The sequence below is a fragment of the Callithrix jacchus genome, chromosome 12, assembly GCF_049354715.1.
Source record: "Callithrix jacchus isolate 240 chromosome 12, calJac240_pri, whole genome shotgun sequence".
Taxonomy (NCBI): domain Eukaryota; kingdom Metazoa; phylum Chordata; class Mammalia; order Primates; family Cebidae; genus Callithrix; species Callithrix jacchus.
The window spans coordinates 58,197,944-58,221,023 of NC_133513.1; the positions used below are offsets into that span (position 1 = coordinate 58,197,944).

General features: G+C 52.6%; 1 protein-coding gene across 4 annotated transcripts in view; it reads right to left on the minus strand.

The window, feature by feature from the left end:
* Window positions 1-22,554, minus strand: part of CHST3 (carbohydrate sulfotransferase 3) — a 48,011-nt gene extending 25,457 nt beyond the window's left edge. The window contains exon 1 of one of the 4 annotated variants that reach the window (XM_078345635.1): window positions 22,331-22,554. The gene's annotated coding sequence lies outside the window, so the exon portion shown is untranslated. Of the gene's footprint in view, window positions 1-15,747; window positions 15,908-21,460; window positions 21,665-22,330 lie in introns of those variants that run through there. The other 3 variants (XM_035268042.3, XM_035268041.3, XM_002756258.6) reach the window with 3 other exon arrangements.
* Between the last annotated feature and the right edge of the window lie 526 nt (window positions 22,555-23,080).

Genomic DNA, 23,080 nt, shown 5'->3' on the forward strand with positions numbered 1-23,080 from the left:
GAAATGTGTGCAGTACATATACATGCAAGGGGTGCATATTCATGCAGATGCTCAGAAGCTCATGGAAGCAGTGAGGGGACCATGGGCTACCCTTCAACCGCTATACAATGGCCACAGCTTCCCACTTTGTTCTGCACCTCATAAGATGGTTCCATCACAGGATTTCCGAGATAACCGGGTAGAGAAAAACTCTCCATGCATAAGTCCAGGATTTCCAATTCCTGCTCTATCCTCCTTCCTGACCTTCTAAGGAGACGTTCTGTACCTGGAGAATGACGAAGTAAGGGACAGGACAGAGAGGATAATTTCTTCTGCTCCCTGCTTTCTTCCAACCCTACTTCTGAGTGTTTCCTCTGTCTTTTTTTTGAGATGAAGTCTTGGTCTGTCGCCCAAGCTAGAGTGCAGTGGCATAATCTTGGCTCACTGCAACCTCCGCCTCTCAGTTTCAAGCAATTCTTCTGCCCCAGCCTTCCCAGTAGCTGGGATTACAGTCAGGCACCACCATGCCCAGCTATTTTTTTTTTTTTTTTTTTTGTATTTTTAGTACAGACAGGGCTTCACCATGCTGACCAGACTGGTCTTGAATTCCTGACCTCAAGTGATCCACCCACAGCCTCCCAAAGTGCTGGAATTACAGGTGTGAGCCACTGTGCTGGCCCCCTCTGTTTCTACACAGTGGCAACTGAATTTGAGTCCTCTGGAGCCTCCTCAAACTTCCACTTAATGGTCCCAGTAAGAGCAGGAAGTGGTTTTATTCCTGTGATGAAAAGAGAAACCCCAGCCTCTTCCTTTTCTTTCTTTTTTTTTTGCTGCTGCCCTGACTTCAACCTGTTGTCTTTTTTGTCAGCAAGTTCTGTCCCAATCTCAGCTCTAGATCTGTAGAAGAAGCAGAGGTTAAGGAGAGAGGGGCCACAGGGGTCTTGGGCAGTAGGGGGCTTGGTCTGCTGCTATCCTCTGGGCTGATCTATGGCCACAAAGGAGCCCATCTACACTTGGTCTGCCGGTGGAAACAGGTCAATTGTCTAGCTGCTCTGAGCACTGGACACATGGCCCTGAACTTGGACAGACTTGGAGTGGGTCCCAGCTCTCCCACTTACTCTCTGCTGACGCTGGGTGAGGAATAACTTCTCTGAGCCTAGGCTGGCCCCATAGGATTATTATGAGCATCAGAGAAGCTGTGTGAGCTCTGAAAATTGGGAGGATTGCACACAGGCTGGGCATTATTGCTGGTCTGAACAAATGTCAGCCGGAGTCCATCTATGCCAATGGCACTGTTGGTTGGTATTTTTTGGGTACATCTCTCCCCACACTGGACTGTAGGGGAGGGATGCTGGCTGATACACTTCAACTTTATCCTACAGAACCAGCCCAGGCGATGCCTGCCTGCTACAGCTATTCCTATCAGTCAAGGGCCCACCTTTCCAGCATTATTTACAGGGACACTCACCTAATATGCCAGGCCTTGGGCCTGGGCACACCTGGACTTGGCCATGGCCGAACAGTTTCTCAGCTAGGAGGGCAAGTCAGTTTCCACTCCAGGCCAAGGCTGATGGATGGGAAAGGGCTACCTGGCACGCTGTATTTGAGCAGGTGGATTCCCTGCAGGAAAAGAGTGCTGTGATTGTTCTGTGACATCTATCATGGGTAAAGGATGGTGTAGCTATTGTGAATCTGCTGCACCTGTTTTAGAGTACTGGGTTTCAACTCTGACAGCATATGAGAATCATCCAGAGAAGTTTTAAAATTACTGAGGCCTGGGTGCCAGTATTAGGATTAGGATTGTATTCTTGTGGGTATGGCCTGGGCATCAAGATTACTTGAAGCTCCTTAGGTGATTCTAACCTAGAATTCACAAAGATGGAGAGCCACTACTTTTAGAGCACCCAGCTTCACTACCCGGGAGCTCTTAGAGGCAGCGGGAGCTGCTGCCGCCTGTACATACACTAGCTATCAGCAAGGCCAGAGTGGCAGCAGGCTGCTGAATCTCTTCTGAACCAGGGAGGGATGCCAGGAGAACAGGTCTGTGTCCCTTATTTTACCTACTCAGTAATAAAAAGCAACACTGATGCACATACAATAATCTGGATGAATATCGAGGGAACTGTGCTGAGTGAAAACTTTTGTGTAACCACAAAAGGTTACACACTGTATGATTCCATTTACAGAACATTCCTGAAATGACAACACTGTAAGAATGGAGAACAGACTAATATTGCTAGGGATCAAGGAAAGGGTGGGGCAGGAGGGAAGTGAGTGTAGTCATAAAAGGGCAACACGGGCTGGGCGCAGTGGCTCATGCCTATAAGCCCAGCACTTCGGGAGGCTGAGATGGGTGAATCACCTGAGGTCAGGCGTTCAAGACCGGCTTGATCAACATGGAGAAACCCCATCTCTACTAAAAATACAAAACACCCGGGTGTGGTAGCGCATGCCTGTAATCCCAGCTACTCGGGAGGCTGAGGCAGGAGAATCGCCTGAACCCAGGAGGCGGAGGTTGCGGTGAGCCGAGATCACGCCATTGCACTCCAGCCTGGGTAACAAGAGCGAAACTCTGTCTGGAAAAAAAAAAAAAAGAAAGAAAGAAAGAAAGGAAAGTAAAGAAAACTAGCTCCCACAACAGCAGGCACGGTTTCAAGAGATCTTTGAAAAACGGAAAAAAAGAAGTGAACTAGTTGTGTTCCAACTGAAACTCAACTGGAGTTTGGCTTTTTGCAGAACCATGAGCAACCAACCTTCCTGGGGTCTATACAGGTGGAGTAATAAGCGTGGGGACTTTCTGAGGGAAAGCCGAAGTGAAGATGCTCCTCTTCGTGGTAGGGGGAGAAAAACAGGACAGGATTCTGGAGGGAATGGCATGATATCTGATCCCCCATCAGCGGAACAACGTTTTGTGGGTTCTGCTAAGGAGAGGAGCTGGGACAGCGAGTCCAGTGAGACCATTCAAGGCTTGGTGCCCAAGCAGTGGTGCAATAGGGCCCAAAAAGCTCTGTGCGACCTCAGCGGGTCGGCCAAGCAGGGCCTTGGGGTGAAGGAGGTGGGGGCGGCCGTGCCATCTGTGCAGCACAAGCACTCTGACCGGGAGGCCTGGGACATCTGGGTTATCTTTGAATTGCTCACTGGACTTTGCAAGGGGCACAGCAAGCTTCAGGCTGCTCAATGGCAATTTTGCAACAGCTCCCAGGCAGGCAGGAGGAGAAGGATTTGAAGAACTAAGATGGAAATTGGTTAAGATTGAAAACTTTTGGGAAGGTACCTAAAGAACCTCTGAGTGATAAAAGCTCACATGAAACAAGCATATTCATTTGCTGAGCACTTGCTCTGGGCCAAGCATGGAACCAGGCACTAGGAACAGGAAGGAAAAGACCCAGCCCCTGCCCCAGAGGAGCTGAATAGCAACAGAAGTTAACACGATGAACAGGAATTGTTGTTCCAAGTACTTCATGTACATAAATGTATTTAATCTTCACAAGAACCCTAGATCACGATCAGATAACAGACACCGTCCCCATCAAAGGCAAGGGGAAGAGAAAACTTCCCCTCAGTTAAAGGGAGAGCTGGGAACTGAACCCAGGAAGCCTGGCTCCATAGTCCATGAGTTCAACCACTAGGCTCTATGTCTGAGCAAGTGGATTTAGCCAGAAGGAAGCAACTGTACAGCAGTGGGCAGATTGGAGCCCTGGTCAGGAACTGATCTTTGGGGACCTGTTATCAACTTGTGGTGTGGCTTTGTGTTAAAGGTGGAGGGTGTCCATGTTCTTGGTGTCTTGAATAAAGAATTGGGGCCTGGCGCGGTGGCTCATGCTTGTGGTCCCAGAACTTTGGGAGGCCGAGGCTGGCGGATCACCTGAGGTCAGCAGTTCGAGACCAACCTGGCCAACATGGTGAAACCCCGTCTTAAAAAAAGAAGAATTGGACAAAGCACACAAAGCAAGGAAGGAACGAAGGGATTTACTGAGAAAGTGGAGAGTCTGAGGCCTTGCCTTTCCCAGCTTCTGGAGGCTGCCTGCTTTCCATGGCTCATGGCCCCTTCCACCAACTGCAAACCAGCAATGGCTGATAGTTTTTCTCACCATGCATTATTCTGACACTCCTCTTCTGTAGTCAAATCTTCTGCCTCCCTCTTATAAGGACGCTTATGATTATATTTAAGGATCTGCTGGATAATCTAGGATGACCTCTCAACTCAAAATCCTTAACACCATCTGCACAGTCCCTACCATGCAAGGTCACATATCCACAAACGCTGGTGGCTCATATGTGGACATCTGTGGGGGTCATATTGCAGCATCCCATAAGCACCTGATTCCTTAAATAGGGAACTCCAAGTTAAATGCTTAGCACAGCATCTAACAGACCAGAGGCCAGTGATACTGCACCCTAACTGGGCGTGAGAATCACTCTGAGAGCTTTTAGAAAATATCAGTGCCAGGGGTTCACCCCTGAAGATTTCAAGGTGGGGGGATCTGTGCCTGGGAATTTTTATAAGTTCCCTAGAGACTGCTGGGCAGCCAGGGGCGGGGTTGACAGTAATAAGCACTGAATTCATGTCAGCGGTTATTCTTATTCCGCATAGCTACTTAGCACCAAACCTCAGTGGCCAGGACTGTTCAATAACTGTCTGTTGAATTGGGCTGAACGGAATCGCTCCTGGGATGGGCGTTTCTCTCTGCTGCACCAGGGCCTGAAGAATGAGGTTCTGTGGGCTGACAGAGGCTCGGGCGTCTGAATCAACCTCACACCCAGAAATGGCTGCCTGTGGGGGCTAGAGTCTTTTCTCCTTCTCGAAGTCCAGTTGAGGGGGCTGACCTGGGAAGAATCTAGTCATCAACGGGCCATTGTTACTGGAACAGAGGGGCTCTGTGCACGTTTAACACCCCTCTCCCTTGCGGAGCTGATCCCAGCTGAGGGCTGGCTTCTGGAGGGCTGCGAGGCTGGGGAGGGGGCCATGGGGGCCCCAAGGCTACGAAGGAGGAGGATTAGGGGTGGGGGCTGTCAGTCCCTGGTTGGAGAGCAGCAGCAGTTTGGGATATAGGCCAGTCTCTGAATCTGGCAGGCTGCAAGGCCAAGGTGCTGCCATGTGCTACCATGCCAGGAAAATTTCCGGTTAAAGCTGGGAAACCAGGGACCCCCAGTGAAACCCACCAGACCCGTACCAGAGGCAGCAGGGACAGCCTTCCCCATGGGGCAGTCACGCTTGACCTACCTTCTTCCCTTTAAAAAAACAGAAAGGTAAAACCCACATGCTAAATAGCGCCTTTCATTGCCTTTAGAAGAACAGTGTTTTCAGAAAGACTGGGAGGGTTTTATGTTCTGTGGGTCTGGGATTTGAGAGGCAGGGAATTTAACCAGGGCTAGGCATAAATGTCCCTTTGCTTCGCAGACCTTTTCTACATTCAGCACTTTATATTAATAGAGTGAACGAGATTTTAGGAGGGTGGTGTTAGGAGCCCAGTGACAATGCCTGACCAGCATCCTCAAGTACCTCAGAGATCCACCGTTCAGACGTTAGCGACTAGTACTTCTCATCCATTCAATAAAGCAAATCCCCTGATGGTCTTTGCCAAGGGAGCATGTTGCCTTAAAAATATTCTAGGAGGGTGGGTCTCAAAGTGGGGTCCCCAGACTAGCAGAATCAGCCCCTCCTGGGAACTTGGTGGAAATGCAAATCCTCAGGTCCCACTCCAGACCTAATGACTCAGAACCTCAGGACAGGGAGCATGTTGTTTGAGCACGCTCTGCAGTTGGGTGTGATGCACACAAATGTTTGAAAAGCGCTGGTCAACAGCGACATTCCTCAAACTGCAGGCTGTGCCAACAATTCGGTAGGTTAAGATAAGCTTTTTTTTTTAACAACAGCATTTTGATGATTAGAAAATATCAGAATGCCTCATGTATCATGATGATAAGCATGAGTTGATAAGCATGAGTTTCTTTTCTTTCTTTCTTTTTTTTTTTTTGACACAGGGTCTCACTGTGTTGCTGGGGCTGGAGTACAGCAGTGCAAACACTGCAGCCTCGATCCCCGGGGCTCAAGTGATCCTCCTAACTCGGCCTCTCAAAGTGTCTGGGATTACAGGCATGAGCCACCGTGCCCAGCCAAAATATGGGATTCATAAGGCTTTTGTTTCAGTTCCGTGTGTGTGTCTGAGTCTGAGGTTTTATTCAAAAAGTTGGAAAGCCACTGTTGTAGAGCTGGAATGTGCTCAGTGAGACCGGCTCCTTTTCTGTAATTTGTCTGAATGGGAGGTTTTGAAGCCCATGCCTGAGAGTTCCCCATTCCCTCTTTCCCCATCCGATGCAGTCATGTAGGCAGCAGACAAAAGGGAAGGACTGTTTCAGGGCAGACAATCTTTACAACTCTGGGCTGAAGGTAAACTCAATTGTGCATTTTCCTTGTGCCCCCGTGCTCCCACTCCCTCCAGGTAGACCTGCCTACTGAGGTGGCTATCAGCACCTCAATATTAGTGGTGATTTGCTGCTTTCTTTTCTGTACTTACCCATTGTACTTGAATTTTACATACTAAGCATCAAGCATTATTACAAAAATAATATTCTGACTGCTTTAAAGAAAAAAATAAAAAAATAAGGAGAAAAAAACTAAAGTCATTTCCTAAAAAGAATTCAGAGCTGAGAGTCCATCTCTGGGAAGAGAAAGGGAAGGTGACACCTGAAGGGGCTGGGCAATCATTAGCCTAGGGCTGGGGGTGCCTAAAGCACCAGCCCTCCCCGATCTGTGCCTGGCCAATTTCCACCCATCCCTTAAGGCTCAGCCCAAATCCCACACATCCCCACAGCCATAACCAATCCCCCAGGGGACTAGTCTAACCCCTCTCCAGCCATCTGTCACCCTCACCTACTTAGAAAGCCCTTTTGTACCTCCAATTCTCACAAGAGCCTGGCAGGCAAGCTGGGTCCTCATCTCCACCCTCTCCTTCATGAGAAACAGAGGTCCAGAGACCTTGAGTGACCCGCCCAAGGCCACCCAGCTGGATGTGCCAGGCCAGAATGAGAAGGGAGGGCCTCCTACTGCCTGTTCCTCTCCCACACCATTCCTCTCTCTACCTTGCACCATTTCTATCACCTTTCACCTTAGAGGTCATGTGTATGGCACTGAACAAATATGTAAGGGAAGAAGGAAGGAAGGGAAGGGAAGGGAAGGAAGCTGCCCCGGGGCCAAGGAGAAACCGGTATGTTAAGAACCTCCCTTGGCACTAGTTCCCCAAGGTCAGACATGGGGAGGCATCCTGGGGAGGGTGCAGATGACGTCTAGCTGTGCCTCAAGCACTTCTGCTCTTGGCCCACAGAGCTATGCTGAGGGGTCCCTCGGAGAAGGGGAGGGCACCGCCCCTCTGGGGTACAACAGGAGCCCTGTATTCCCTAGAGGCCAGTTCCTCAGTGCCCTTTAAACACGGGCTGCTCACCAGACAAACTCCTGTGCCTTGATCTTCTCATCTGCAAACGGGGTATAAGGACAGCGCCCACCACAATGGGAGCGCTGTGAGGACTAAACGATGGATGTGTGTGCTTCTAGAACAACGCTTACACATAGTGAAGGGCAGAGAAGGCTGCTCTGATCACTACTTTTGTTATTAAATAAGCACTGGGGAATGACAGGTCACCCTTCGGAAGAAGGGAGTAGATTGTTGAGTTCGTGGTACTCTCTGGGGAAGCCTGGCAGCACGGGGTTAGGAACCTGGTGACTGGGGCCTGATACGTTGGGGATCCAAGCCTAGCTGAGGCACTTTTTTTCTTTTGAGGCAGAGTCTCACTCTGTCGACCAGGCGGGAGTGCAGTGGCATGATCTCAGCTCACTGCAACCTCCATCTCCCAGGTTCAAGAGATTCTCCTGTCTCAGCCTCCCAAGTAGCTGGATTACAGGTGCGTGCCAGCACACCCGGTTAATTTTTATATTTTTAGTAGAGACAGTGTTTCACCATGTTGGCCAGGCTGGTCTCGAATTCCTGATCTCAAGTGGTCTGCCTGCCTTGACCTCCCAAAGTGCTGGGATTACAGGTCTGAGCCACCGTGCCCAACCCTGAACCACTTTGTACAGTGTGACTGGGCAAGCGACCAGCCCTGAACCACTTTGTACAGTGTGACTGGGCAAGCGACCAGCCCTGAGCCACTTCGTACAGTGTGACTGGGCAAGTGACCAGCCCTGAACCATTTTGTACAGTGTGACCGGGCAAGTGACCAGCCCTGAGCCATTTTGTACAGTGTGACCAGGCAAGTGACCAGCCCTGAGCCATTTTGTACAGTGTGACCGGGCAAGTGACCAGCCCTGAGCCATTTTGTACAGTGTGACCAGGCAAGTGACCAGCCCTGAGCCACTTTGTATAGTGTGACCTCTCTGGGCTCCTTCCTCCTTTGTCACACGGGGACAGCAATGCTCCCTCACAGGGCTGCCATGAAGGTGAAATAGGATGATGCCTGTAGAATGGATGGCACATGCCCAGCATAGAGACAGGGTCAGTATGAGGAGGAGGTGGTGCAGTTACTACTGCTGAATGCTTCAGGGACCTCCCTGCTCAGCCAGTGGCTCAGCCCAGCTGGTGGGAGACCTTCTTTAAAAAATAATCATCCTGGCCAACATGGTGAAACCTGGTCTCTACTAAAAACACAAAAATTAACTGGGTGTGGTGGTGTACACCTGTAATCCCAGCTACTCAGGAGGCTAAGGCAGGAGAATCGCTTGAATCTGAGAGGCAGAGGTTGTGGTGAACTGAGACTGCGCCACTGCACTCAAACCTGGGCAACTGAGCAAGACCCTGTCTCAAAACAAAAACAACAAACAAGCCCCAGCCTGGGCAACATAGCAAGACCCCGTCTCTTAAAAACATTTAAAAATTAGGTGAAGCACACCTGTAGTCCCACCTACTTGGGAGGCTGAGGTGGGAGGATCACTTGATCCTGGGAGGTCAAGGCTGCAGTGAGCTATGGTTGCACCACTGCATTCCAGCCTGGGTGACAGAGTGAGACCCTGTCTCAAAAAACAATCAAGCTTAGGGGACTTTGAATACACAATGTGGCTAAGAGGCAGCATAGGTCAGTCAGATCACCCCTGCCATGCCCTGACCCCACTGCCCCAGCTGTGGCTACTGCCTGTAAGACAAGACGCGGCAATGTTGAAGGGGCAGCTGGGAGGGCAGGTTTCACCTGGAGCCTGAGAATGCTAGGCTTGGAAGCTGAGTGGGCAGGCTGGGGCTGGCCTCATTCATACTGTGTGTGTGACTGCTCAGGGCTGGGGGCTGGGACTGTGGGCAGTAGCCCTGCTTGTTGGGGGGCAGCCTCAGCCTCAGCCATGATCATTATCATAATAACAGTCCTCTGGCAGTGCTGGACGCTGCAAGGGGCCCGGTGCTATTTCCAGGTTGTGCCTTGGTTGACTGAATTGTGAAACAGGGAAAGGTTTTGTTTTTAAGCTGGACAATTTAAATGCAGCTGACACACACACCAAACTAACATTGCTGAGTGTCTCAGTCCAGCATGGGAAAGAGACTGCGCAGAGACTGTTTTGTGCCTTTTCAACTTTGTGCCATGGGCATGTATTATTGATTTTTAAAAATTTAATAAAACTAAAACTGAGGGGAGGGGCGTTAAAAAAAACCCCACTAAAACCAAAATAAAAGTAGGTTCCAGTTTTCTACCTGTAGAGGCAAAGTTCTTCTGAGGTTAGCCTCTTGTTTGGGAAAAGTCATTTTCACAAGTCTTTGAATTTAAGCAGAGAACAAATCCTATCACAGAAAGGAAAACTTGGGGGCAACTGGAAGCAAAATGGCTCTGCCAGTCTAACTTCAAAGCCTGCCTTCTCTGCAAGCACAAAGACGGCTTCCCAGAAATTATTACTGCAGTGACTGGGCCTGAGCCTGAGGAGGGGGAGTTGCTGGTTTGAATTCTCTCTCCTATAGCAGAGGGAATGGCCACCCCTAAAGCCTGATGAGACTGGGGCTGGGGTGGGCGGACTGTGGCGTCATTAGCATTCCTGGGGGCTTCCCAGAAATCCTTGGGGCAGGGGCTGGAGTTGTACAAACTCCATAGAACTAGGGATTGGGGTACATTGATGTAGGCATTAAAAGGCATGGGGGACCCCTAAAGATGGCAGGCTCGCAGACCCATGTCCCCACAGCACCTGTCCATTGAGTGCAGTGGCAGTGTGTTGCATGCTGGGTAATCAGTCACTACAGTGAGTCCCTTCCAGGGACAGGTACCGCCAGGACTAGGGCGTGCTGGCATCTGGGTGGTGAAGGAACATTTCCCAAAGCCTGGGGAGGGCCCCTGTGGCTTCAACAGTGCTCCAGGAGCTTTTCTCCTACCCTAGAGGGCCATTTTCCCCAAATCACAGACAGCCGCTGACTGCAGAATGAATCAGAAGTGCAAGCCCAGAATAGAGAACCGAACAGGACTGTGCCAACCAGTGCCAGGAGGGAATGCCCTCTCCCTGCAGAAAGAAGACTGAGTCTCCATTTTACCTCTTTCCCACTGAGGGAGTTCAGACAGCCAGAAAACTGCTCTAAGCCTCAGTGTCCTCACCTGGAAAGCCAGGATAATCACAATTCCCTTGCGAAGGTGAGAGGGCATCATTCTGCACAGGGCCTGGCCACTGACCCTCCTCTCCAGCTACCCTGACTGATGGCAGCACCGGGAGAGAGCTGTGAGTTGCAGCAGCAGCTGCAAAGGCTGACATCTGCACCCCCCGACGGGCCAAGGAAGCTGGCACTGGGCCCCTAGCTTGACTCATACTCCTTTTCCAGGTGTGGCCACCAGCACCAGGACAGGCACCCCCTGGGTCCCTGTGCTCCTTCCAGAGAGGAGAGTCAACAGACATTTAAAGAAACCTCTCACCCCAAACAGCCACATGGGTGGGATTTGCACAGCAAGAGAAGCTGGACGTTCTCCTAAACAGATCTACAGACTTCAGGCTGCTCTGGGGAGGGACCTACACTCTGAGATGAAAACCCCGTGTACTTCCTGTCTGCACTGTATAATTTATTGACCAAATGTTGAGTACATCCCACCTTCTGTGGTTCTCTGGTGGCTTCATTTGTGGCCAGATGGCAGAGTGGCTAAGAGTACATCTGGAGTTGGACAGTCATGGGTTTGAATCCTGGCTCTGTGACCTCGGACAAGTTGACTAACCTCTCTGAATCTCCAGGATGGCATCTGTAAAATGAGACTACACTGTGCAATCAGACGGATGAAAATAAAGCACTCAGCTCAAAGACGCTTAGTACAGAAAGAGCTCTCAGACACACAACTGGATTCTCCAGGAAGGTGGGGCCTGCCTGTCAGTCTCTGAATCCCCTTTAGGTCATGGCATAGTGCTGGGCACATAGCTCTACCAGGCTCCACTTTTAAAAAATTGATCCCACCCAAACAGCAGGCACCATTCTTAAGGAAAAGCAACTCTAAAAGCTTGACACAGGCTTCTGAGCTATTCCCCCTCTGCTCAGAATTCCAATCAAGGGCTTGGCATGGAAGCCCTTCTGGAAGCTCTTCATGCCCATCACCACTTCCAGAAGCTTCTGCCTCAGCAGTGTGTACGAGTGGAGCTGGGGCAGGGGCCCTCGGCAGGGAGGGGAGAGGTGGGAAGGTGGGAGACCAGGGCTGGGGAGAGGAAGCCAGTGCTCAAAGCTGGGGTGCTGACCTGGTCCTGCTACCTGGGACCTGCGGGTCCCCTTGGGGACTTGGGGCACTGAGGTCATCAGAAGAACCACAGAGGGCAGACAGCAGGTGGGCGGCAGACAGTGAGACTCAGTGATGTCATGTTTTCCCCAAATGACTCAATGGTTTGCCCTGGGCTATGAATGGTGAACTGTATGCTGTGGCCTCTAGGCCCGCCTGGCATCTCTCCCTGTCTCCGCCCTGCCCCAGGGACCCACAGTTGCCACATTCCTGCTGTGCTCCTGGCTGCAGCCCCCGCCCAGGGCTCATCCTCATGATGCCCCTTCCATGTCTCTCCAATCTCCACTTTGAGGGAAGACGCAAGCGACAGCAGACCTGGGTGTCATTACTGTCTCTGACTCTCCCTGACTGAGTGACCTTGGGCAGGTTACTCTACCTCTCCGAGCCTCAGTTTCCTCATCTGTGAAATGGAGACAACTGTGAAATTGCTAACAACTTGCTGGGCTATAGAGGGCCTGGTGAGCATGACTGTGAAGAACCTGGCATGTGGCAGGTGCTTAGTGAATGGAAAGAATGACATTAAAGGGCCTTTATGATCTGACCTCAGTTTCCTTTTCTAGCTGCATTAAAACATATACCTATATAATAGCTCACCCTTCTTGATGCTCACTGTGTGCCAGACACTGCTCTCAACAATTGTATAGATACACATCTTATTCCCATATCATCCCCATGTGGTGGGTACCAGTAGTGAGAAAACTGAGCACAGAGAAGGTAAGCAACTTGGCCACAGCCACACAGCCAGTATGTGGGGAGCTGGGGTTCCCATGGAAGCAGCCCAGCTCTACAGCATGTGTGCACAACCACAACTCCATCCTGCCCATCCCTCTCTCTTTGTGCATCCTGTACATTTCAGTTCAGTCCCGCCAGACTCCACACCAGGCCCTATCTTCAATCTCAACTTTCCCATCCCCATGCCTTTGCCCAGCTTCCCTCATGCATTGGAATGCCTGCCTCCTCCAGGAAGCCTCCCCCAAGTCCTCCCTCATGTCCACCTTTGTGGGCTCATCACAGTGGGACTCAAAGGTGGTTACTGGGACACCCAGGTCTCCTCTCTTCCAGCCTGAAAGTCCCTCGGGTTATCCCACCATCTTGCAGTGCCAGCATGAGCATAGGCACACAGTTCCTGGACAGGTGATAACCAAGAACTCAGCATTCTGGGCCCCACTACTTTTGTAAGGACAGACAGCTTGAGGGCTGGAGCTGGGGCCCCAGAACACTTCCACCCACCCCTGGGGAGGCAGCCAGCCAGGAGGGCTTCCCTCTTTCTGCTCAGGGAAACAACTCAGTCATGGGAGGCCTTGTTACTTGGGGATGGGAACTGGACCCTGGAGAGGGTGAACAGATGTCCACTTGCTGGTGGGGTTCAGTAGAGGCCCCAGAGTGCAGCCAGCCACCAGCCAAAAAGCGGGATTCAGAGCAGGCAGACAGACAAGTAGCAGGACTGGAGGGGCTTCTGGAAGGGTTTCAGGCCCATCCTCAGGATCCCAGCCCAATACCCATGGGGTAACGACCTCAAGAGGTCATGTGCTGGGGTCCCACTCTCCCTGTCCCCTCCATGGCCCACATTAGCCACCCCACTCGCTCACCATGGGTCCCACTATCCTCCCCAGACATGAACCACTCCCTCACAGAAGCATCCTGGATTGGGCCTGCCCATCCTCCCAGGCAGCAGCCCCCTGCGGGTCCTGTGCCACATCTGTCACTCACTCCTTCCATAATCAGGTAGTGGCACTCACTGCCAAGCTTGGGGCTACAAAGAAGAACAAGGCAGACAGCTGTCCTCCCCTTGCAGAAAGCATTGCCTGGTGCAGACCACAGATCACTGAACCAGTAATCATAATATAGCAGGCCGAATGTGGCAAGGGGGACCCTCAGGCAACCATGGGGAGGGCCACCACCCAGGCTTCCAGGAGAAGGTGACATCCAAGCCAAGGGGAAAAGGGGGAAGGAGGGAATGTCCTTGGCAGCTGGGAAGGCTACAGAGAGTGGGGTGTGTGTGTCTGGGAAATGAGGACAATTTGGAATGTGGGATACCGAGTCTAGGTGAGGCTGGGGAATAAATATTTGTTGAAAGATCACAGGACCAGTTATCACTTGGGGTGGGGTTTTCTGTCTTGTTGAAATGGCCACTAGGGAGGCAGAAGTTCCCGATCTGCCAGCGTCCCCTTGCCAACTGAGACCACAGCCGCTGCCATCTATACCCTTCCTGAGACCAGGTCAGGGCACAGGGGAGCAGCATCAGCAGAGTGGGCCTTGCAAAAGACCCTGATGCAGGATCCAAAATGCCCTGCCCAGGGCAGCCAGCAGGTGCCAGAGTCAGACCTGGAGAAGGCCAAGGCAACGCCAACCTTGCCAGAGCTTCCCAGCCAGAACCTGGTGGCATGCGCCGGCCACGGTTTGAAAATGAAGGTCAGCGTGTGCCATTTCTCCTCTTAGTGCAGCCACGGTGGGACAGACACACACGTGGTACCAAGGCAGGGCTGAGAGTCCAGACTCTGGAGTCGGCCTCGGGGTTTGGGCCCGGCTTTGTCCCTCACCAGCTGCGGCATGTCAACAACTTATCCAGCCTGACTGCCTCTGTTTTCCCATCTGTAAAATGGTGGGAACTTCCTGGGAGAGCCACCTCTGGAACTTCCTGGGAGAGCTCGGTGAGGGGGTGCCCAGGTGCTCAGGGCAGTGCTAGGCATACCAGCAGCTCTTACCATTATTGTTTCCTGTGCACGCTACCCCCTCCACCTACACCAGATGCAAAAGATGGAAGAAAAGTGAAAGAGAAACACATGTCTCAGGGTAAAAAGAAGGCAGCTGCCTGACCTCTGAGGTCACGGCCAACCCTTCACCCTCTGGTGGGTGACCCTGAGTTGTGACTCGCAGTTTCCAGGTTTCTATTCTCGGGGCCTCTTCAGACACGTCTGTCCTCAACCCTGCAGGACAGGCCTTCAGCTTCTCTCTGTGTTCCTGACAAGTCCCTGGAAGTCTCCAGAGGAAAGCTAGGCACCTGTAGCCCTTCCCTGTGGCTGGAGTTGGGAAATTCCTTGCTGAAAATCAGCATAGTCAGGGGGTGGCCCAGTGTGTTTTCAAAATATTTCCTCAGATAGCACTGTTTGGCTCAGACACGTTAGCACTTTCCAGAATCCTGCAGATGGCGAGGCAGCTGGAGAGGAAGGGAGGAGAAGATGGAGAAGCGGGGAAGTCGGGGCAGGGAGGAGACGCCCAGGGCTAAATCTCAGGTAGCTGAGTGGGCTGGGGCTGGCACAGGCGGGCATCGGCGTGGCATGTGTGAACAAGAACAGCACACACACGACAGAAAGCCGATCAACCTGCAGACATACTCGGCAGACGGTTAAGCTGTGGAGCCGTTTTATGAACCAGAACTTTCCTCAGAAGCCCGAAACGTAGAATAAGGACAGGCAGATGTGCAGTGCAGCCCACTAGGCCTTCCCCACCAAGGCTGCGGGATGCAGGGCTCACCCCACAACCACCCTCTCCAGAAGCCTGGCAGCAGCAGGACAAAGTAGCAGGACCCAGAACTTTCCGGCAGTGCCCCACTCCCTAGATCCCAGGGGCTTCAAGGCCTGCGGACTCAGCTCAGCACAGCCAGAGAACCAGAAGGGCCCTCAGCCACTCCCTGGCTGCAAGGTGGGAGCCCTCCACTGCCAAGCCCTGGTTCTCCCCCTGCTCACCGGATGCTTGATTTTAAAGGTGGTCACTAAATAAATTGAAGTTATTAAGAGATGGAAAATGTGCTTCCTATCCCACAGACTTAGTCACTCAGAACAGTGCTTGAGTTTCTGGAAATCATTGGCATGACCTTACCCAACCACCCCTGAGCTGATAGGACTCCAGTCCAAAGCAAAGAAACCTGGCTTTTTGTCCAGGCAGCCTACAAAGTAAATGAATGCATGAGGGTTTGCTCACAGGTAGGCCCCACCTTGAAGAGACATGCGGGAAAATCAGCTTTGGTCTGTCTACCCTAAAGCAATGTTGAAGAAGCAAATATTCTCGGATGCCACAAAACTGGAGAAAAGCCCCATCACTCTGCACCATCAAAGTGCAACTCACCAACCAGCCAAGAGGTCACCGTCTGCTCGCTGGGCAGGGCCTGGGCTCGGGACTGACTCAGAGAGAGTATGGCTGAGTGGGGACCCCCCGCTGTCTTCTCTCCCACATACATGTTCTTCTGTGCCCGGCCACTAGCGTCCATGCAGCACAAGCACTGGCCAGTGGAGGGTGTGTTCCCTGCCTTTTGAGGCTCTCGAAGTCAAGGAGGAGGGGCTGGGCGGGGAGGGGGCAGGTGTAACCACAGAGGCCAAATAAGAACATCCCGGGCTGGCTTCTGAGGTGGTTGTTTACTTGCGGCATTCAGGAGAGGCCGAGCTGGAAACTGGCTTGTTTATTTTCCACACTTTTCCTCCAAATCTTTTTCATAGAGTCCTCTGGAACCTCAGTGATAATTTCCCAGGGCCCAGGGAAGCCACAGTCCCTTCACACACAGCCATCTTTGTGAGGAGGCAGCAGGGGTGGGGTGTTGCGGGGATCAAGAGGAAGGAGGGCGACTGGAGACAAGAAAGCCACCGGTGGTCAGGGGCTCCTGGGGCCACCCCGGCCCTCCACGCTAGTGGGGGCCCAGGAGCCACAGCCAGATTTGGGGCAATGGAGACAGAGGGCTGAAGCGTGTCCACCAGCAAGCACAGAACAGACCGTCCAGGCCTGCCAGGGTCACCCCAAACCCCGCTGTGGAGTCCACGTGCTTGGAGTGGGACTAGCAGCATTCTGCCATCACTTCAGGCCTCAGAGAAGAAAAAGTGACAAATATCGTTTCCGTTTAGGAATGAAAAGGAGAAGGGTCTTCTCTCTGGGGCATGACTTCACAAAAGCCAGAGACTGTGAGTGTTCCCTAGCAGCAAAGACCCCACCTGAGCCGCTGCCCTAGGAGTTCCTAGCAGAAGCATTCAGAGCCCCTCCCAGAGTTTCACCCAGCATCTGACCACATTCTCCTGAACCTCCCATGTCTCAGGCACTGGGATGGAACCGGGAGTACAAAGATGGACAGCCCCAGCCCCTGCAGGGGGTTGGCTTCTCCCCACACCTAGTCCCCCAGCTTCCGTCCTGGTCAGCATGTCCCCTCGGCAGTGGATGGGGAGAGGTTTCCAGTTTCTTTGCAGCTCAGCACTAGGAAGGCTCTCAGAACTCACCCAGATGGGCTTCCCATGGAAGGTGGGCAGGGACCAGCTGGGCAGTGCTCAACCAATGCTCCTTGCATCTTTTGAAGGGTGCTAGCTTTTCCCATTCTATGGACACCTGTATCGGGGCTCTCAGGGCAGAGATGAGTGTGGGTGGAGCAGTGAGAGCCCTGCCCCAGCAGGGGTAACTGGTCTCAGCTCTTGGGAGGCAGGGTAGAGAATACCACCCCAACTGAAAACACAGCTGCCCCGGCCTTTGCAGCTCCCTGGCTTCGTGACCTCGGGCATCCACTGCACCTCTCCGAGCCTCATGTCCTCATCTGTAAACAGGGCCAATGGAGAACTGCTGTCTCCTGGTGGGTCATGGGTGTAAAAGCAAGAGCTGGGGACCAGATGGGCATGTGGTTATCACCTCCCCTGGCTGCCCTGGCTCTGCTCCATCCTTCCCTCCTGTGGACTAGGAGCTGCTAAGGAGTTCAGCTCTCCAGAGCATGTGGCGGCGTGGGAAGGGCAGCTGTGACATGGGCCCTTATGTTCACCGGGTAAATGACAATAGGAGGTGTCAAGTAAGGGCTGATTTCCCAGGTAATGGATAACCCTGGAGAGGACCAAAAAGGGGGGAAAATACCGTAACCCATTTGAGGATGTTTGGTATTCAAGGTATGGTCACAAGTGGCAGCTTTGTCCCAACTTCTCAGATAAGCAGTGAGTCATCTCTCCCCGTGTCCCCTTCCAAATCTCCATAATTTCCTGACTCCAGAGCCACACAGAAGGTTCCAGCAGCCTGGTACCACCCAGCCATTGATTCCCAGGACCTAAGGTATAATCCAGGCTGGGCAGAGCGTGTGGAAAAAGAGGAATGCAAGCAGAGGCCCTGGGACCACGTTAGTAAGACACTTCAGTGCTGTTTCCCTGTTGCCATGGAGAACCAATAAGGACCTTGCAAACAGCCTGGCATGGTGGAGACAGGGTGGGTTCTGGAGTCAGACGATCCAGGTTCAAATACTGGCTTTGCAATTGCAACAAAAACAAAATTTGACAAATGAGACCTAATTAAAGAGCTTCTACATAGCAAAAGAAACTATCAACAGTAAACAGACAACCTACAGAAGAGAAAAATATTTGCAAACTATGCATTCAACAAAAGTCTAATATCCAGAATCTATAAGGAACTTGAACAAGTTAACAAGCAAAAAACAATCCCATTAAAAAGTGGGCAAAGGTCCAGGCATGGTGACACCTGTAATCCCAGCACTTTGGGAGGCTGAGACTGGTGGATAACCTGAGGTTGAGAGTTCGACACCCTGACCAACATAGAGAAACCACATCTCCACTAAAAATACAAAATTAGCCGGGCGTGGTGGCAGGCACCTGTAATCCCAGCTACTGGGAGGCTGAGGCAGAGGCTGCGGTGAGCCGAGATTGTGCCATTGCACTCCAGCCCGGGCAACAAGAGTGAAACTCCATCTCAAAAAAAAAAAAAAGTTGGCAAAGGACACAAACAAATGCTTTTCAAACCAAGACATACATGTGGCCAATAAGCATATGAAAAATGGTCAACATCACTAGTCATTGGAAATATGCAAATCAAAAGCACAATGAGATACCATCTCATACCAGTCAGAATAAAAAGTCAAAAAATAACTGATCCTGGCCAGGTCGTGGAGAAAAGCGAGTGCTGGCCAGGCGTGGTGGCTCACACCTGTAATCCCAGCACTTTGGGAGGCTGAGGCGGGTGGGTCAGGAGATTGAGACCATCCTGGCCAACATGGTGAAACCCTGTCTCTACTAAAATATATATATATTAAAAAAAAAATTAGCCAGGTGGGTGCCTGTAGTCCCAGCTACTCAGAAACCTGAGGCAGGGGAATCGCTTGAACCTGGGAGGCGGAGGCTGCAGTGAGCCGAGATCACACCACTGCACTCCAGCCTGGTGATGGAGCAAGACCCTGTCTCAAAAATAAAAAAGAAAAGAGAAGAGAGGAAAGGGGAGGGGAGGGGGGGAGGGGAGGGGAGGAGAGGGGAGGGGAGAGAAGGAGTGCTTATATACTACTGGTGGGAATGGAAATTAGTTCAGCTATTGTGGAAAGCAGTTTGGTGATTTCTCAAATAACTCAAAGCAGGATTACCATTCCACCAAGCAATCTCATTATTAGGTACATATCCAAAATAATATAAATTGTTCTACCATAAAGACACATGAACACATATGTTTATCATAACACTGGTCACAATAGCAAAAACATAAAATCAACCTAAATGCCCATCAACGGTAGACTAGATAAAGAAAATGTGGTAGATACACAACACGAAATACTATGCAGCCACAAAAAGAATAAGATCAGTCCTTTGCAGCAACATGGATGGAGTTGGAGGTTATTGTCCTGGGCAAACTAACACAGGAACAGAAAACCAAATGCTGCATGTTCTCACTTAGAAGTGGGAGCTAAACACTGAGTACATCTAAACACAAAGAAGGGAACCACAGACACCAGGGCCCACTTGAGGGTGGAGGGAGGGAGGAGGGTGAAGATAAAAAAAACTACCTATCATGGGCCTGTGCGGTGGCTCAGGTCTGCGATCCCAGCACTTTGGGAGGCTGAGGGAGGCAAATCGCTTGAGCTCAGGAGTTTGAGACCAGCCTGGGCAACATGGTGAAACCCTGTCTCTACAAAAAATATTAAAAAATTAGCCAGGCATGGTGATGCCAGCCACTTGGGAGGCTGGGGCAGGACAATCACCTGAGCCTGGGAGGTCGAGGCTTTGGTGAGTGGCAGTGATTGTGCCATTGCACTCCTGTCTGAGCAACAGAGACCCTGTCTCAAAACAAACACAAACAAAAGAAAACAAAACCAAACCCAACAACTATCTATTGGGTACTATGCTTATTATCTGGGTGATGAAATAATCTGTACACCAATCCCCCATGACATGCAATTTACCTATGTAACAAACCTGCATATGTACCCCAAACCTAACATCAAGTTCAAAAAAAAAAAACATGGCTGGGCACGGTGGCTTACACTTGTAATCCCAGCACTTTGGGAGGCCAATGTGGGCGGATCACGAGGTGAAGAGATTAAGATTATCCTGGCCAACATGGTGAAACCTCGTCTCTACTAAAAATACAAAAATTAGCTGGGCTTGGTGGTGCTAGATTGTAGTCCCAGCTACTCAGAAGCTGAGGCAGAAGAATCACTTGAACCTGGAAGGCGGAGGTTGCAGTGAGCAGATATCCCGCCACTGCAGCTTGGCAACGGAGCAAGACTCTGTCTAAACACACACACACACACACACACACACACACACACACACACATATTGGCTTTGGGTCTTACTAGCTGTGTGATGTTGAAAAACTTACGTAACTTTTCTGATCCTCGGTTTGCAAAATGGAGATAAAATGCTAACCTTATAGGGATGTAATGATTTATTTAAGTAACGTATACAGAGCTCTCGATTCACAGAGGGCATAATGAAAGGGGAAAGGTGCTATGGGAAAGGAACTGGCTGCAAGGTTCCACCTGAAATTGGGGGTAGCCAAGCCCAGATCCCCTCCTCTTTCATCTGAGGCCACAGTCCTTGGTGCTACTACCCACATGCCTTGCTAATTTCAGTGTTTAGAAGTTTGAAATGCACACTGAACCTGGTCAGAGCTCTTCACAAGGGGGCAGGGGTGGGGAATGACACATTTCCTTTCAATGACATGCCCAGGCCGCCCCCACATCTTCGTGCACTCTCAATCCCAAGACTACTGGCAATCCAGTTCCAGGAAACATGGATGTTTCTGCTCCTCTGGAAAACTCATGCAAACTGACACAGAAGAACCCACAGCAATACTCAGTACAGGGACTGTGACCACCCCTCCACCTGCTGCCACCACAGAGCCAAGCCACTGCTGCAGGACACAGCTGCTAGACCTTTCATGAGACCCATCTCCAGCCAGGAAGAAAAGCAGCTGCCCCCAAATTCTACATGTTCACTTGTTCCTCCTGCCCCCAGCACATGCCCAGCAGCCTGGCCCATCTCTTTCTCCACTTACCCACCCCTCTCCCCTGCAGCCAGGAGATGGGAGGATTGATGGATCTAAAGTTATTCTTCAATGGAGATCCCACAGAATCTACCAAATAGCCTGCCATCTACCAAAACCCACATCAACCTCAGCTTAGCCAGATACAGAAATGAAACTTTTCCTGCTGCCCTCTTAGCGGGGCAGAGGCCAACGATGAGCTCAAGTCCCCCAAGGGCAGCCCACAGGACACAGTGGAACACACACTGCCTGGACCATTGTCCCAAACAGATCAGGCAGAACTCCGAGGAGCTACTCAGGCCCCCTCCTCTGCGGAAGACCAAGTCCAACCCAGCAGAGGCCCACTGGGCTTGCCTCACAGTGAGTCCATAAAGAATGTCAATTACCGGTGTCATTTTCATCAAGCAAGTACTGACTGAGTGCCCACTGTGCCAGGCACTATGCTAGGCCCAGCAAAATCCCTGGTACATCTTGGGGCCCAGGAATATCACGCATCAGAAACCATACACAAGTTCAAGTGCAAGGAAAATAAGGCTTCAGGTCTCCCCTGGCTTCTCCCTAACCTTTTAGGCTTAAATCCGCCCACCTCCGCTTCCCCTGTCCACACCCAGGGCTGGAATCTCCTCACTCAGTTCCCCTGGAAGTCCCGGAGGTAACACATCCGCTGGGGGGAAGGGTAGGGACCCTTCTTCCCTGGAAGACTGTCACGGCCACCATCCTGCTGTCTAGCGCAGCAACGGCCTGCCAGCCTCTTCCTGGCTGCTCACAGACCCTGGCACGCCGGCTCTGAGTTTATGAATCACTCCCTCCTCTCTCCGGGCCTCGCCTCCGGAAGGGCTTCGCACACCCAGACACATCACCCAGACACCGAGTTTCCACACCAAATCCGCTCCTGCTGAGCCCCGAGAACCGACTGCAACGTCTGCTCCCCCGACCCTTGGTCTCGAGGTTCTGGCCACGAGTTTTCAAAGCCCAGGCAGCCTCTCTCCCGCCCGCTGCGCTTTGGGGGCCCCTCTCCCTGGGGGCTGTTAGGGCAGCAGACAAAGGCCGTGGATGTGCTGGAGGGGTGTGAGGACATGCATGGTGTCGAGGCCAAATCCCCCAGTGCTCCAAGGAATGTGCATTTCGGTGTGTGGCACGTGCCTGGCCAGTGTGGGTGTGCGCAGACCGGCCTGTGCGGAGTGTGGGGCATGAGTGGCGATGAGCTGTGTGTACCTGGCAGGTGTGATCCGGGTGCAGCGGTTTGTGGGCGCCTGCCTGGTCTTTTCCCCGAGCTGGGAACTCCCTCTCCCACCCTCCGCTTCTTCCCCTTCTCCCTCCAAAGTTTGGCGCGCCAGCCCGGACCCGGAAGGCAGGCGGGGGAGGGGGGGCTCCCGGCTGTGCGGCCTCCCCCGGCCCTGGCTGCAGTTCCCGGACGCCGGCGCCTCACTTACCCCGGCCGCCGAGGCTCCTCCGGCGCTGGCGGCCCCGACCCTCCGCGGCTGGGGTCCGGCGCGGGCAGCATCCGCTCGCAACTTCGCGTTCCTCTTGGAAGATCCCGGCAGAAGCGGCTCCGCAGCCCCGGCGCCCGCGCGGCCCGGGCTGCGCGCCCTCCCCGGGGCGGGCAGGAGGGATGCAGGCGCGGCCCGGCCGGTCGGCACGCGGGAAGGGAAGCGGCGCCAGGCGGGCGCAGCAAGCGGGCTAGTGGGCTTGCCTGGCGCCCTCCCCGCTCCGGCCCGAGCCGGCGAGCGGCAGCGGATTCCTGAACCGCGTCCAAGGCGCCCGGGAGCTCTCCTCCTCCTCCTCTTCCTCACCCCACCCAGCTCCCACCCCTGCGCGCCCGGCAACTTGGGAACCGTTGGCGAAGTTGGCGCTGCTCGGGCTACGCGCCGGCCGGGCCTTTAGGGGAGGAAGGGGAGGAGGAGGAGGAGCCGACGGGAGAGGACGAGAGGGAGGGGAGCCGCCCCCAGGGAGCCGCTCTCTCCAAGACCCCTCTGCGGGCCTTTGTTCCGGGCGCTGCCCCTCTGCCCTCCAGTCCCCTGGGATTCTCTTGGGGCCTCTCAGGTACCCACACTCTCCCCGCGAAGCTGGTGGGTGGAGGCTATGTAGAGACCCCAAAAGCTTCGTGCTGGAGCCCCCGGACTGTGACCACCCCCCACCCCTACCGTCGCCAGGGAGACCCCTCTGGCTACACTGGTTTTCCG